This window comes from Camelus bactrianus, chromosome 3, assembly GCF_048773025.1.
Source record: "Camelus bactrianus isolate YW-2024 breed Bactrian camel chromosome 3, ASM4877302v1, whole genome shotgun sequence".
Classification (NCBI taxonomy): domain Eukaryota; kingdom Metazoa; phylum Chordata; class Mammalia; order Artiodactyla; family Camelidae; genus Camelus; species Camelus bactrianus.
Genome location: NC_133541.1, coordinates 26,344,085 through 26,361,020, shown reverse-complemented (window position 1 = coordinate 26,361,020; position 16,936 = coordinate 26,344,085).

Here is a 16,936-nt window from a genome sequence, read left to right as displayed (position 1 = left end):
TGAATCTCTAGTTCCACACATTCCATTATGAATAACAATAAACCATACTAATTCCTGACTCCATTCGTTCTGACCAACTGTACCAAAGCCTAGTCTTTAATTCAAGTCAGATTTCTTTCTTAAAATGATTATTGACAGCCTCAATTGGCAATCTTCTCCTCTCAACTCCAGTAGGCTAAGATGCACCAGTGGAATCTTGGATATCTGAATACATGGACTGCTTTTCATTTTTACATATCCAGAACCTAGAACAAATTTTCACAGACCCAAACCAAGAACTGTCAAAATGCTCACTCAGTAAGTATTGTGGCATGAATCTATGAATGCCAACAGGACGTTTAATATGTACCATTCATTTTAGCACCTGTGTACTATGTTGTGTAATTTGTTATTCTTTCGTGTCATGGGCTGGGTCCTAGGAAAATGATGATCACAAAGGACCATGTGAACAGAGGAACTACTTCTTCCCGTGTTCTGCTTCTGGTTACAGCCATGATGGAATAAAGAGTATTGTGCTTTCTATCCACTGTAAATCAATTACAAAACTGGAAAAGTACTTAAAGCAACTTGTCAGGCAGTAGACATATAGTGCACGTTCACCCCAGATTTCTTTCTGAGGAAGTTTTCCTGAATGTGGCTTGAAGAAATAGACATCAAACAGAAGGTTAATGTTTCACTGGTTGGAGGAAACAGACTAGAGTTTGGGGCTAAAGAAGCAGCTGGAATTTGTGGGATAGAATAATGGAAAAGAAGCAGCTATGTAGAGAAGTAACACTAGAAATTAGTTTGGTGTCTTCTTGAAACTAGTAAAACACAAGACTTCTCATGCACAGGGGGACTGGAAGCTGACTGGAGGTTCTGGATGTTGTACATTTCTAGGAATGACTGGAGCTCCAACTGGCCAAAGTGGAGAAACCTCACTAAAGACTCAGAGCATTAGAGTGAGAATCCAGAAAGAAAAGGTGCTTTTTTATTACAGAGATACTGTAACCATAGCATAAAGAATGAAAAAGCCTAAAAAGAAACTCTAGTAAGATTAAACTGATTATCTAATAAATTAACATAATTATTGAATTATGTGATGTTTTTATTTCAAGGGAAATCAAGATACTAATTTTATGGATAATACAGGATTAGAGGGAATGAAATACGATCTCTTGGCAGCATTTCCACCATATATAAACTTCATGAAATAAGATATAACTATACTGTAGTTACATTCCCTCTTATTTATCTGCTTTTTACTTTTCTGTTTATTTACTTAACTTTTTTAGCTTGTGTTTTTGTTGTTGTTGTTACTTGTTTTGGGTGGAGGGAACTTCTCTGAATGGCTAGAGCAATACCATAAAACTAAATCTCTATGAAGTGGTTTATAAAACCAGAATTCCCTTTCATTCAGCAAGAATGAAACAACCAACTATGTGTGCTACATACTCCAAGTATGACAGTGATTTCCATACTCTCGGGTTTTACCAGCTGGTAACGTTTCAAAAGCAACTTTGAAAGACAATGTAAGGTTGCCAGTTTTCTTTTTTTGTTTTTCTGAGTAAGAACATTAAAATCACTGTTTCTTCTCTGGCCATCATTTCACATAAGAAAGAATATTTTGCACCAAAAGAAGTGGGAATCACAAAATTTCAGAACTAAGAACAGTACTTTAAACTGAATAGGCTTTATGAAAAGCCCATAGTATTAGTATGTCATAATAGACTTACGAATGTCTTTGAAGATTAGACGTTCTATTGCAAAATTCTGTCCCAGAACACAATACCTAGGTAGTATCACTTGCATAAGGATCCCTAGTCTCCATGGTGTTTGCAACCCTTCCACACTGGAATGTTGATGAACTGGAAAGTGTGTGTGTGTGTGTGTGTGTGTGTGTGTGTGTGTAGATGTAAAGAGTAGAGTATATGTGGGTACTTTTTTCAGCATAAGCCAATTTCTTTTTTAATGATATTGGCTATCTTTGTGTCCTCTGAAAGAATAAATATAGGGTTAGACATTGGGGTTAATATTTTTCAGGTCTACATGGAGTTTACAAACTTTCATGGAGTTTGAAGGTCTTCTATAAAATCTACAGACTCTACACCCACAAAGTTCACCTGAAAATTTCACAGAATTCCATGGTAGATGAGACAGTTGCCTTACTAATAAGTCAAATCCCCAAGAAGACAAGAAAATTGCCTTCAGATTATGTGGCCCCTGGGAGACTACTGAATTCTTGTAGTACTAATCTGGATGCTTTAAATCATACTATTTTGAATTGTGTCGGGGAGTCCAGTCCAGAGCAAGCCCTATATTTGCTCTGGCTATTAGCAGTTTCCATACCATGTTCTTACATATCTGATCTAAGCATGTGATTAGACTGTCAAATCCTTTAAAAGTTTGAGAAGCTGTGCCAAAGAGATTCAGACATTTAAATGAAGCATGAAGTTAACTCCAGTTTTCTTACTTAGTTATCATCTATGGTATTTCACCAAGTTAATAACAGGTCTTCAAAAGTTTTATTTATTCCAAACCATTCAGATGTGAGGAAGGCAATCTGTGGTGAAATTATAATAAAAATGCATCTATATTTGTTAAGGAATTGATTTTTATGCCTAATTAGTTTTTGGAGAGTGGAACTCAGTGTTCAAGTACTATTAATTGAGTATATCTACCAGATGGTTCTCTTTTTATATTGAATTCCTTCTGGGCTCACCAAATAATTCCTGTTAAAGATACTTAGGGCATCTGCAAAGACAAGGCAGGATTTTAACAACTACCAAGAAATTAATGATTGTAATGTATGCTTAAATAGTGATGATTTGATGACCAATAATTATATTAAGTTCCATTGCTTTGGAAGTAACATTATTTCATTAGTCAAGGTGGAATTTTTATTGAGACAGAAGATTCACGAGGACAAGTCTACTGCGTATGAATTTGAACAATTTGTCAATTGAAAATGGAAATAACAGGAAGTCAGATCCAAAGAATGGATCCTACCTTTGCCTTTTCATACTAGCTACTAGCAATTTCCACACATGTTCTTTGATTTGTGTATAAATATACATATGTATATATATATATATACACACATATCTATAGATAGATAGATAGATAGATGTGTGTATGTGTGTGTGTGTGTGTGTGTAAAACCTTACATAAAAAGTGGAAAGAGAGGAAATCACTGTGCTTATTTCTAGTACAGGTTGAAAATGCATGAGTATTTGGAAGCACAGAATAGGCTATCACTACGTAAGAAGACTTTTAAAATATAAACCCAGTGTCTATCAGGGAACTCTAAAAGCTTCTTTTCTTCAAGTATTTAAAGTTTTTGGAAATCAGGAACCCTCTATTAACCTGAAGACCATTGGAGACTTAAGGGATCACATCTTATGCCTTATCCCACTTAACACCATTGTTATCTGTTAGTTTCTTAAGAGACATTAGTAGGAATGGGATGCAGAAACTTGTACATGAGCTAAGTATAATGAAAGGGATAGTTATTCTGGAAATGGAAGGGGGACTGATGAAGGGAAGATGGAAGACTACAGACAAAGTTTATTCCTTCTAAAATTTCCATAAGGTTAAGTCTAACCTTTAGAATAAACCTGGAGTCAAGAGATGCTATGTAAGGGGAAAATTAAAGAAGTTCTGAATAAGATATAATACTAGGACTCCCAGAATTGATATTCAACTTGAACTGTCATGAATGATTTCATGGGGTCTGGAGTTGGAAGGGAGCCAAAAGAACTTTCTGACAGGGAATGGGCAAGAAAACTCAAAAATGAATGTATCTCTTTCTCCTTTACAACCACAAACACAGAAGTGAAAGATGTGGCCAGAGAGGTAAAAGTCAAGAACCAGATAGAGAAAAGGCTATTAGTTTTTTTTAAATCATCCAATTACAATTTTATGTTGCTGTTTTCCTTAGATGCCTTACTCATATATGGAAATAGCTAATGAGAGAATAGACCAAAGCTGGAAAATTTGACATGTTGATTTCTTTTTGCTAAAAACATCAATCATGTGATTATTATCAACAGTAGAAAATTGTTGGCAGTGACTGAATTCCATTATATAATATGAATCCTTGCAACTCCTCACTGTTTCTCAGTGAACATACCATCTGGCCACGCCTTCCCCTCCAAACCTCCCAAAGGAAATTTGTTAATGGTTTAGCACTCGAAGACGACTGAGTTGGTTTCGTTTCTGGGTTTAACCAAGTTTAGACGTCTGAGCCTTGAAAGGGGAAAAGGAGGAGGAGGAGGAAGTAGTGGGAGTAGAAAAGGAAGAGATGGTGAGAAGGAAAAAGGACAGGAGGAGGAGGGAAAAAGGGAGGAAGAGGGGGAGAGAGAGAGAGAAAAAAAAAGAATGTCATAGAATGAAGAAGGAAGATTTCTGTGATCCATAGCATCTGGACCTTTGTGATCTTGAAGCTTAGAATGGGGCCTAACATGTTACTCTGGCAGTCCTAGATGTAAGGTATTTCAAAAAGGAAGCCAGTGCTAACACTTACAGAAGAATAATAGTTTGGATGTTTTTTTCTGTTTGCATCTTGCACTGAAAATACAGTGATACAAATGACATTCCTATGAAATACTCCACTGTGTCCCTTTTATTGATTTGACTATGATTTAATATTTTATACACATTGCACTTTATATGTTCTTGCATTTGACTTGAATTTCAGGATAGTACTAAAGAAAGTTATTTTAATTTAGTAACTGATTTATCAACAATTTGAAGCACTAATACTGAAAAGACTTTAGCTTTAAAGATTTTTTGTTTTTTATTGACGTATAATTGACGTAGAATATCATATGAGTTTATTACCAAGTCCAAGCTCATACTGCTTGCTTCACAACAGGTCAATAAATCGAGAGACAAGATGTTGGGGCAGGAAATAGCAACTTTATTCAGAAAGCCAGCAGACCAAGAAGATGGTAAACTAGTGTCTCAGAGAACCATCTTATCTGAGCTAGAATTCAGACTTCTTTTATACCAGAAGAGGAGAGGGTGCTAATTGTTGCAGACCTCTTGGTGCTGGCCAGACCCCAGAGAAGTGTGATAATCTTTTGCTCTTGCAGCCATCCATGTTAAGTATGGTCATGAAGTTTCTTTAAATCTTCAACAAAACAAATGTTATTTTCTGGTCTGCAATGTTTTATTTCTATCTGAATGACAAGTGTTATGCCTTTAAGGGTCAAGCCTGGGAGGCAGGGCCTTGAGAAAGGGTTATCATGTATATTTCAGGCTATAGGCAACATTCTTTAACTGTTCAGGAGATAAAGGAGCAGAGCCAGCATGACTAAGCACAGACAACAGAGCACAGAAGTTAGAGCTAAAGGAATAGATCCAGCATGGAGTCAGGTTTGTACTCTATTACAGTTTCAGGAGTGTAACATAATGATTCAAAATTTATATGCATTTTGAAATGATCACCACAATGTATCTAATTATTTGTCACCATAAAGAGCTAATACAATATTATTGACTATATTCCCCATGTTATACTTTACATCTCCATAATTTACTTATTTTTACCTGGAAATTTATACCTCTTGATGCCCTCCATCCATTCCCCTCCACCCAAACCCTCTCTCTTCTGGTAACCATCAGTTTGTTTTTTGTGTCTATGAGTCTGATTTTGTTTTGTTTGTTTGTTTGTTTTTAGATTTGACATATAAATGAAATCATACAGTATTTATCTTTCTCTGTCTGACTTACTTCACTTAATATAATAACTTCAAGGTCCATCCATGTTGTGGCAAATAGCAAGATTTCATTATTTTTTATTGCTGAGAGCTATTCCTTTGTGTATATATATCACAATTTCTTTATCCATTCATCTACCAATGGATACAGTTTGCTTCCATATCTTGGCTGCAAATAATACACAATAAACATAAGGGTGCATATATCTTTTCAAATTAGTGTTTTCATTTTCTTTGGATAAATACCTAGAAGTGGAATTGCTGGATAGTATGGTAATTCTCTTTTTAACTTTTTGAGAAACCTCCATACTGTTTTCCATAGTGGCTGCACCAACTTACATTTCCACCAGCAGTGCACTAGGGTTCCCTTTTCTCTATACCCTTGCCAACACTTGTTATTTCTTATCTTTTTAATAGCTATTCTGACAGGTGTAAGGTGACATCTCATTGTGGTTTTGATTTGCATTTCTCTGATGATTAGTGATGTTGAGCATCTTTTCATGTTTCTGTTGGCCATCTGTATGTCTTCTTTGGAAAAATGTCTATTTAGATCTTCTGCTCATTTTTTAATCTGATTTTTTATATTGATTTGTATAAATTCTTTATATATTTTGGGTATCAACCACTTATCAGATATAGGATTTGCAAATATCTTCTTCCATTCAGTAGGTTGCCTTTTGGTTTTCATTTATGGTTTCCTTCACAGTGCAAAAGCTTTTCAGTTAGATGTAATCCCGCTTGCTTATTTTTGCTTTTGTTTCCCTGCCTGAGGAGACAGATCCAAACAAATATCACTACAACTGATGCCAAAGAGCTGACTGCCTATGCATTCTTCTGGGAGTTCTATGGTTTCAGGTCTTACATTCAAGTCTTTAATCCATTTTTGGTTTACTTATTTTTTGTATATGGTGTAAGATAGTGGCCCACTTTCATTCTTTTGCATGTGGCTGTTTAGTTTTTCCAACACCATTTATTGAAGAGATTGTCTTTTCCCCATTATATATTTTTGCCTCCTTTGTTATAGGTCAATTGACAATAAACATGTGGGTGAACTTGTGGGCTTTCTATTCTGTTTTATTGATATATGTGTCTGTTATGGTGCCAGTATCACACTGTTTTAATTGCCATAGTTCTGTAACATAGTTTGAAATCGGAGAGCATGATACCAATCTTCTCAAGATTGCTTTGGCTCTTTGGATTTTTTGCAGTTCCATAAAAATTTTAGGGTTATTTGTTCTAGTTCTGTGAAAAATGCCTTTGGTATTTTGATAAGGATTGCACTGAATCTGTAGATTGCTTTGAGTAGTATGAACATAATAACAATGTTAATTCTTCCAATCCATGAGCAAGATATATTTTTCCATTTATTGGTATTTTCTTCAGTTTTTTTTTTTTTTATTAATGTCTTACAGCTTTCAGAGTACAAGTCTTTCACCTCCTTGGTTAAAATTATTCCTAAATATTTTATTCTTTTTGATGCAATTATAAAAGGAATTGTTTTCTTAATTTCTCTGATACTTTATTATTTATGTATAGAAATGCAGTAGATTCTGTATATTAGTTTTGTATCTTGCAACTTTGCAGAATTGATTTATTAGTTCTACCAATTTTTTGGTGGAAAATCCTTAGGATTTTCTATATAGTATAATGTCATCTGCAGATAGTGATAGTTTCACTTTTTCCTTTATGATTTGGATGCCTTTTATTTCTTTTTCTTACCTAATTGCTAGAACTTCCAATAATATGTTGAATAAAAGTGGCAAGACTGGGCATCCTTAATCTTGTTCTTGATCTTAGAGGAAATGCTTTCAGCTTCTCATCATTGAGTATGATGTTAACTGTGGGTTAGTCATCTATGGCCTTTATTATGTTGATGTATGTTCTCTCTATGCCCACTTTGTTGAGAGTTTTTTTCTTTTTATCATAAATGTATATTGAATTTTGTCAAATGCTTTTTTCTGCCTTTATGGAAATTTTTATCTTTTATTTTGTCAATGTGATGTATCATGTTGATTGATTTGCTGATATGGAACCATCCTTGCATCCCTGAAATAAATTCCATGTGATCATGGTGTGTGATTATTTTAATGTATTGTTGAATTTAGTTTGCAAATATTTTGTTGAGGATTTTTTCATCAGTGATATTGGTCTCTGATTTTCTTTTTGTGTGTGTGTGATGTCTTTGTATTTGGTATCAGGGTAATGCTGGCCTCCAAAAACGAGAGAACTATTCTCTTCTCTACAATTTTTTGGAATAGTTTGAGAAGAATAGCTAGTAATTCTTTGAATGTTTCAATGTTTGGTAGAATTTACCATTGAAGCTATCTGGTCCTAGACTTTTGTCTGTGGGAGTTTTTATTACTGATTTATTCTCATCATTAGTAATTGGTTTATTCAATTTTCTTGGAAAATTGTGTATTTCTAGAAATTTAATTTTTTGAAGCTTTCTAATTTGTTGCTATACTATTTTTCATAGTAGTTACAGCTGATATCTAGATAGGATCATAAATCCTTTATATTTCCCTGATATCAGTTGTAATTTCTCCTCTTTCATTTTTTTTTAATTTGGGCCCTCTCTTTTTTCTTGATGAGCCTGTCTAAAATTTTGTCAATGTTGTTTATCTTTCCAAAGAGCCAACTTTAAATTTCATTGATCTTTTCTATTTGTTTTAGTCTCTATTTCATTTATTTCTGCTCTGAACTTTATTATTTCTTTCCTTTTATTAAGGGTTTTGTTTGTTCTTCTCTTTCTAGTTCCTTTAGGTGTAAGGTTAGACTGTTTATTTGACATTTTCTTGTTTCCTGTGGTATGTATGCATGTAGTGTATAAACTTTCCTTCTTTTGCTACATCCCATAGATTTTGGAAGTTTGTGTTTCTGATTTCATTTGTCTCAAGCTATTCTTTAATTTTCCCTTTTATTTCTTCATTGACTTATTGGATTTCTAGTAGCATGTTATCTAGGTTTTTTTTTTTCCAGTTTTCTTCTTGTAATTGATTTTTACTACATATCATTTTGGTTAGAAAAGATGTTTGATATGATTTCAATATTCTTAAATTTATGGAAACTTGTTTTGTGGGCTAACATATGCTCTATCCTGGAGAATGCTCTGTATGTAACTTGAAAAGAGTGTATATTCAGTTGCTTTTGGATGTCATATTCTATTAAGTCTGTTTGATCTAATGGATTGCTTGAGGCTGATGTTTCTGTACTGATTTTCTGTCTGGATGATGTATTCATTGATTAAAGTTCCTTACTACTATTGTATTGCTGTCAATTTCTCCCTTTATGTCTGTTAATATTTGCTTTATATATTTAGGTACTTATATGTTGGATGCATAAATATTTACAAATGTTACGTTCTCTTGTTGAATTGACCTCTTTATCATTATAAATTGCCCTTCTTTGCCTTCAGTTACAGTCTGTGTTTTAAAGTTATTTTGTCTGAGATAAAAATTGCTACCTTAGCAATTTTTTTTATTTGCATGGAATATCTTTTTGCATCCCTTCCATTTCAGCCTGTGTGTTTTAGATCTGAAGTGAATCTCTTGTAGGCAGCATATAGATGGGTCTTACTTCTTTTTACCCATTCAGCCAATCTATGGTTTTGGTTGGAGAATTTAGTCTACTTGCACTTAAAGTTATTATTAATAGGTGTGCACTTATTGCCAGTTTGTTGGTTGTTTTTGTAGTCGCTCTTCCTTGCCTCTTCTCTTGCTCTCTTCCCTTGGGGTTTTATAATTTCCTCCAGTGTTGTTCAGACTCTTTTCTCGTTATTTTTGTGCATCTGATACAGGTTTTTTGTTTGTGGTTACCATGATGTTTGTGTATAACAACCTATATATATGTATAGGAGTCTATTTTAAGTTGATAGCCATGTAATTCAAACACACAGTAAAAGCACTATAATTTTTATTCTCCTCACCCTGTGACATTTTATGTTTTTGATGTACTATTTTACATTTTAAAATTTTTGTGAATTTCTTAACTAATTATAGTTGATTTTACTACTTTCATCTTTTAACCTTTACACTAGATTTATAAGTGGTTGATCCACTACCTTTACTGTACATTTGCCTTTACCAGTGAGATTTTTTTCCTTTATGTATTTTCTTACTTCTGATTATTTTACTTATTTATTTTTTTAAAGTTTAAGAAGTCCTTTTAACATTTCTATATAGCTGGTTTAGTGGTTACAGACTCCTTTAGCTTTGCTTATCTGGGAAACTCTTTATCTCTCCTTCAATTCTGAATTATAACCTTGCCAGGTAGAGTATTCTTGGTTGGAAATTGTTTCCCTTTCCGCAGATTGAAGATACCATGCTTCTGGTCTGCAAAGTTTCTGCTGGAAAAATCACTGGATATATTCTGAGGACTCCCATATATGTACTAGTTTTTTGGGGGTTTTTAATAGTGTCTCTTTAATTTGTGAAATTTTAATTATAATTTGACTTGGTGTAGATATATTTGGGTCATCTTGTTTGGGATTCTCTGTGTTTCCTGGACCTGGATGTCTGTTTTCTTCCCCAAGTTTGGAAAGTTTTCAGCCATTTTCATTTAAATAAATTTTCTCCCCCCTACCCCCTTTTCCTTCTGGGATACCTATAATATGGATGTTAGTATGTTTGATGTTGTCCCACGAGTCCCTTAAGAGTCTCATTTTTTAAATTCTTCTTTGTTTTTGCTGTTTTGTTTGGGTGACTTTCCACCACCCTGTCTTCCAGGTCACTGATTGTTCTTCTGTATCATTTAGTCTGCTATTGATTCCCTCTAGTGTATTTTTTAGTTCAGTTACCAAATTCTTCAATTCTGTGAGTTCTTTTTGAAACTTTCTTAATATTTTCTTTCTTTCTATTGACCTTTTCCCCATGTTCATCCAGTTTTCTTCTGAGTTTAATGAACAACATTATGACCATCACTTTGAATTCTTCGTCAGGTTATTTACTTATCTATGTTTCATTAACTTTTGGGGAGGTAGAGTGCAGGAAGGTATAACCTGTTCTTCAATTGAAAATATGTTCCTCTGTTTCCTCATTTTGTTGAATTCTCTGTGTTTGTTTCTGCATATCATGCAAAACCACTATCTCTCTTTATCTTTAAGTAGTGACTCTGTGTAGGAGATAAACCTTATTCTTTAACGTTGCTCTGGTTCTTGGTGTCTTTGGAACTTTAATTTTGATTGTTTCATACCTGTGGGGTCCAGAAACACAATTGCCCCTGGCTACCTGAACTTGCAGCTCTAGAGATGTCCCCTGCATGGCCTGCATGCATCCACTTGATCTGTTGGGGCTGCCCAAGCTGCACAGGGAGATGGATAGGATAAAAGTTTGTAAACTTGAACTTTAATATATGCTGCTCGATTTTGGTTAGCAATTTAACTGTTAGGATAAAACTGCAGACATAAGAAAACCTACAGTAAGGTATAGCAGAATTACTTGCTTGGTGATTAAAAATCCATTAGAAATTGCGTGGGAGCCCATGATTGGGTTAACAAATTGGAACAGATCCCAGCCGCTCATCCCCTTAAAGAAGATGTGCTTAGTAACTGCCTTGAGGTTTTAGCAACCCAGGCCCTCGGCTATAAATGCTGGGCGTGCCTGCTGTTAGTCTTCTATCCCCAAAACAGCCTTGGGCTGGAATGGTAAACAACTTATAAAAAGCTGAAAACTCAGAGGTGAGAAGGCTGGTTAGCCAACGATGGTCAGATCCCCTGAGGTGGGCAACCTGAGACAGGCACAGCCGCCTGAGTCCAAGTTGTTAAGCAACTGATTCTCATACATCCCGCCCTGATAAGCTGAAAGGCTCAACAGGAATATGATTTACCAAAAACGGTCTTCTGACCTTGAGCCAAACACCAACAATAAATAAAGCCTTTGTACTCATTGTGATCCCACCCTGTCCTTCCTCAAATTCCTGCATTCCTCCTTTGACTGTACTCAATAAATATGGGCGCATTTGAGAGGTTCCTGGGGTTGGCTCCCGACTCCCTCTCACTCTCTTGACTTTTCCACAGAGTCTTGAGTAATTCATTCCATCTCGGTGGGACTTCTGCTGGCCAGAACCCACAACTGGTGATGAACCCACAAAATTGTTATTGTGTAAGTTAAAAAGACTTAGATCTGAGTTACAAATAGGAACTGTTGGAACCAGCAGATGTGTTGACATTAGATACTATCTCTTGTAAATATAAATGCTCCAGCGTATATCTGTAGTAATATACTGCCTCAGAACTTTAAGATAATAGTCGTATTAAGAAAGATTTGGTTAGTTAACATTTCCCTCTGCAGCAAATATTTTCTTTGGAATAAAACACCAGTGATGAGGAAGGGTTTTGTTTTTGTGAACCTAAACCAGTAGTACTGGATTGGTGTTAAAGTTCATATTGATGGCTTTCTATCAAGTGCCTAAACTATATGGGCAAATAAACTTTTTAGCTCATGTGATGAGCAATGAAAGTTACCCCTTGCTTTATTATTTTCAAAAATTGTGATTTTGTATGACTTGTAAGTGCCTAGATTTATGACTGAAGGTCATTTGATAGAGTTTATAGAAGATAAGGCTGCTATGGAAAAATCAAAATGCCTCTGTGCTCAAGAGTAATAGGAGAGCAGAAATAACGTGCTTCTTAGATATATTGAAGGTTTCAGTACAATCTAAACTGAAGCATTTGAAAGTTAGGTAAACACAGACTTCCTAGGAAGCCAGATCCTGAGGAGACCCATGTAAATGTGATCATGCAAGTGGTTGGATTAGCAAAAAAAAAAAAAACAAAAACAAAAACAAAAAAACCCCAAAGAATTCAATAACTGCATCAAAATAGACTTGGCATCTAACCTCTGAGTTTACATTGGCTCACCTGGGCATTGTCTCTAGGAAAGTGATCATCCTTATTACCACTCACCTGACCTCTCTAGACCTCAGTTCCCTCATCATGTTGAATGAGTTGGAGTGGGTGACTTCTGAGCTCTTTTCCAACTCTTTTCCTTTATGAATTTCTTAGTTTTCATTGAATTCAACATCACACGTGAGAATTGTTCTGGTCTAAGAAGGATTGTTTTGAAAAATGTATTGTAGATAAGCAGAGAGCTAGTAGTCATAACAACAACAATGCAAATGGCCCATGACCTCAAGAAGGGACAGAAAAATGGAAACTGTACCTCGTCCCTTAGCATAGGTAAGGAGGGTCATGGAGAATGAGGTCATGTTTGATAATAGAAAAATAAGAAAGTAATTGAGAATTTGTGTTTCAGCACCTCATAGAGAGAGATTCAAGAGCTCTTCAAAAAGGAACCCGATTCTCTAATGCAATCCTGGTAATTATATTTTTACCCAATGTCACCTGAGTTAAAATGAGCTGTTTTTGAAGAAAACCATGTAAGGGAGGAAAATTCTTCTCTACTCTCTTAGGTTCTCCGGGTAGGTCTGCAAAATGAACTGATTTAAAAAAAAAAACCAAAAACCCAGATTAACCAGAAAAAAGATATATAAGTTTATTCGATGTTAAAGGTTTAGCATGGTATGAGGAAGCTTCATAGAGAGAAGAGAAAACCCCAAAGAAACTGCAGGCTCAGAGGTTTTTATTCTGTTTGGACAAAAGAGGATAAATTTAAAGAGAAGCAGTAAGACAAAAGGGAAAGGATTTGAGCTTCTAAGGGTGGCAAATTGTAGGAAGGCTAATATATAGGGGAACTAATGTTAAATCAGGGCCAATTAGTAAGGTTTGTATATGCTTTTTCTCAATGCCATCTCATCTCTGGTGACAAGGCTGTTTTTCCTTTCTTTCTCTGATTAGGGGACAGAGGTAATACCTTCACAAGGGGAATCTACAATCTGTTTTCTGGCAGAGAAGGGGATGGCCAAGAGCTCATCTTGTCTTTACTTTTTCTATTGCCTTCAGCTCAGAAAAATCCTATGCCAGAATGTTATACTTTAGAGTGGTGTTCTACCACCACTATATTAAAGAATCACTTTAAATAGATTTTACTCCTAGTGAACTGACCCATGATCATCTAATTCCTAGAACTTTGAAAAAATATAAGGAGTAGTGAACTTTATGTAACATGCAGTAATCCTTCCTTAGAGCAGTATTTCCTAGTTTTCTTAAAGCGAGATATGCACACTCTATGGGATTCACATGGGGATGCAGAAAATTTATAACTTCCATTTACACCTTTTCACCTTTTCATTTGATACTGTAAATTTTTCTCTATTTTTAGGTATTTTCAAATATCCATTTTAGTTATTTAGTAAACATGAATGATATGGTAGTTTATGTCTATCCTGCATAGATAAATAGGAGATCTCTGATTTTTTATTGAAGTGTAGTTGATTTACAATATTGTGTTAGTTTACAGCAAAGTGATTCAGAATATATATGTATGTGTATGTGTGTGTGTGTGTGTGTGTGCATTCGTATTCTCTTCAGATTATTTTCCATTATAGGTTATAATAGATATTGAATGTATTTCCCTATGCTATATAGGAAATCCTTGTTTATCTATTTTGCATATGGTAGTCTGTATCTGCTGGTCCACTACTCCTAATTTATCTCTCCTCTTCTCCCTTTTCCTGTTGGTAACTGTCAGATTTTTTTCTTATGTCTACGAGTCTGTTTCTGTTTTGTAAATAAGTTCATTTATATTATTTTAAGATGCCACATATAAGTGATATCATATATTTATCTTTCTCTGTCTGACTTACTTCACTTGGTATGATATTCTCTAGGTCCATCCATGTTGCTGCAAATGGCAATATTTCATTCTTTTTTATGGTTGAAAATTATTTAATTGTATACATACACCATATCTTCTTTGTCCAATCATCTGTTGATAGACACTTAAGTTGCTTCCGTGTCTTGGCTATTGTAAATAGTACTGCTATGAACATTGGGGTGCATGTATCTTTTCAAATTAGAGTTTTCATCTCTTTCAGATATATTCCTGGGAGTGGGATTGCTGGATTACATGGTAACTTTATTTTTATTTTTTTAAGGAACCTCCATACTGACTTTCATAGTGGCTGCACCAGTTTACATTTCCACCAGCAGTTGTAGGAGGGTTCTTGGGATCTCTGATTTTTTTAACTGATGAGGTGCATGTTGAAAATCACTTGGTAACTGCTAATAAAGCAAATCCTCTTTTACCCATTCATTCTACAGATATTTACTGAGCATTTATTCTACGTAAAGCATGATGTTAGGCACCAAGGATACAATGATGGGGCAACGTTGACAAATTCTTTTAAGTTTAGGAACATTTGTCGGTTAATAGATGAGAAGGATTTTCTTCTATAGAATTAGAGACCATCAAACGCATTCTCCATTTTTATGACAATACTTTTGATTTCTAGCAATTCATTTTAATTCTTAGGGTTTCCATCTCTGGAAATTCACCTGGATTAGAAGCTGCTAGAGCCAACGTAACTTGTGAAAGTTTCTTATTTAATTGCTTTCCAAATTGCTGCCAGCAAAAAGCCATTTGCCGTTGCTGAACAATTAAACCATATTTAGTAGAAAAAAACCTGTTTTTATTATCCTTCTGTTCTTTCATGTTGTCTACTTTTCCTGTTAGAACCCTTAACATATTAATCATCATTATTTTAATTTCATGTCTGATAATTCCAACATCTGTATCATGTCTGAATTTGATTCTGATGCTTATTTTGTCTTCACACTGTTTTTTCTTGCTTATTAGCGTGCCATGTAAGTTTTCATTGAAAACTAGGTATGATGCATTGTGTGACTGGAACTAAAGCAAAAAGCCTTCTATGTAAGCTTTATGTTGATTTGGCTCAGAGGTGAGGTGTGTTTAATGTTCACTGTAGCTGCAGGTGCCAGAGGTTTCCATGTCTCCTAGTGGGCTTGTTTTTGTGTCCTACTTGTAAGAGCCTGTGCCCTGTAACATTTTCAGCCGTGATCCAGTTAATCATACTGGAACTCTACTCTGTTGGGGTGTTGGGTAGGGAAATACTCTATACTTTCAGATTAAATCTCATTCTTTTAATGGACCCTGGTATATGACTTACACAAACATTTCTTAGCTTTTATTTTTTTAAATTTTCCTTTAGTTGAGGTGGGAAAGCTAGAAGGGGCTGGAGTAGGGGTTTAGTCTCTGTTAAATAAAGTCTTTCCCCCTGAAGAGTAGGCCTTTGTTGAGAAGAATTCTTTGCCAGAGCCATGAGAGAATCTTTGATAGGTCTTCACAGTGAAAACCTGGTGAGGTTCCAGGAGATGGAACCAACAGAAGTGAGCACCTCTGCCACCTTCCTTCCAATACTGCAGCCCCCAGAAGTCTCCCGTTCTCTACTAGTTTATACCCAGCCTCCAACCATTCATCAGAGTTACTGTTTAAATTTTCTTACTGCTTTATGGCTTTAGCAGCTTCTAATCTGGGTAAGCCAATCTTGCCTATCACTGTCTATATGACACCTGTCTTTTCAGTTATAGGGGTAAGAGTCTGCCCCGTGACATCAATTCTCTAGTGGGCCCAAGAAAATTCATTGATTTTCAGTCTGTTCAGATTTTTTTCCTGCAACAGTAAGAGTGATGATTTCAAGCTTTTTGTATGTTAGAGGTGCAATAAGAAGTCCCAGAGTGAACTTTTTACAAAAGAGATCTGATCGTGTCACTTGACTTGCTGAAGCTGGGGACACTTGCTTTTCTACCAAAAGCAGAACAGAAATCAAATTTTCTAACCTGACACCCCAACCCTCTCAGGATATAGCCAAGCCATCATTCATCTGTATTCACCACTTTGACTACTGTCCCACGCGTGTCCTGCCTTTCCATCCATCATCTAGAGTGCTTTCCTCTACTTTCCTAATGAGCTATGATATCAAAATCTTGTTTATTTTTCAAGGTTCAGACGAAATGTCAGCGCTCTTATAAACATTTCTCCAGCACCAGTCTTCACCTCATTCAGATTTAATCTTACTCTCTTGTAAATATAGCGTTTGATTTGTATACCCATTTCAGCTTTTTTTCTTTTCTTTCTCAGAAAAAGGTTTAGAACCTTCTCAAGTATTCATACAAGGAGTTGGTTGAGCCCCTAGGGTCTAGTGCCTCATCAAATGGAAAATTTTTTCAATCACTTTTATTGACTTACTACATCACCTATAAATAAACCTTCTAATTCACAGTATATAGTAAAGTCAGGGTGAACAACAGACATCTCAAAGACAGTCTACCAAAGTGGCATTCAAGAGATCAGAACTTAGGGACCTTTCAGCAGTATGAA